Below are 808 nucleotides of genomic sequence, written 5' to 3' on the forward strand. Positions count from 1 at the left end.
TATCTATCTATCTATCTATCTATCTATCTATCTATCTATCTATCTATATATCTGAGTTACCATTGCCAAACCAAGAACACATAAAATCCCTGAGTAATCCATGTCCCACTGAGATTGGAAGAAAAAAAAAAAAAAGTAATATTTAAAAGCTACTAATCTTTTTACCAAGATGGCACTGAAGGCAAAGAAGGAAACCCCTGCTCCTCCCAAAGCTGAAGCCAAAGTAAAAGCTTTGAAGGCCAAGAAGGCCATGCTGAAAGGCTTCCACAGCCACAAAAAGAAGAAGATACGAACGTCACCCACGCCCACCTTCCTCTGTCCCAAGACACTGCGGCTCCGGAGGCAGCCCAGATACCCTCGGAAGAGCGCCCCCAGGAGAAACGAGTTTGACCACTATGCCATCATCAAGTTCCCCCTGACCACAGAGTCAGCCACAAAGAAGATCGAGGACAACAATAACACTCGTGTTCATTGTGGATGTCAAAGCCAATAAGAACCAAATCAAACAAGCTGTAAAGAAACTCTATGACATTGGTGTTGCCAAGGTCAATCCCCACTCAGGCCTGATGGAGAGAAGAAGACATAGGTTTGGCTGGCTCCTGATTATGATGCATTGGATGGTGCTCGCTTCGGCAGCACATATACTAAAATTGGAACGATACAGAGAAGATTAGCATGGCCCCTGCGCAAGGATGACACACAAATATGATGCATTGGATGGTGCCACCAAAACTGGGATCATCTAAACTGAGTCCAGCTGGATAATTCTAAATATATGCTTTTTTTCTCAATTAAAAAAGAAAAAAAA

General features: G+C 42.9%; 1 non-coding gene across 1 annotated transcript; it reads left to right on the top strand.

Moving 5' to 3' along the window:
* The first annotated feature begins 620 nt into the window (after positions 1 to 620).
* Positions 621 to 725, top strand: LOC111817713. Its single transcript, XR_002821849.1, has one exon. It is a non-coding gene; the product is annotated as a U6 spliceosomal RNA (small nuclear RNA).
* The last annotated feature ends 83 nt before the right edge of the window (positions 726 to 808 follow it).

This window comes from Octodon degus, unplaced genomic scaffold, assembly GCF_000260255.1.
Source record: "Octodon degus isolate 3935 unplaced genomic scaffold, OctDeg1.0 scaffold00067, whole genome shotgun sequence".
Lineage (NCBI taxonomy): Eukaryota > Metazoa > Chordata > Mammalia > Rodentia > Octodontidae > Octodon > Octodon degus.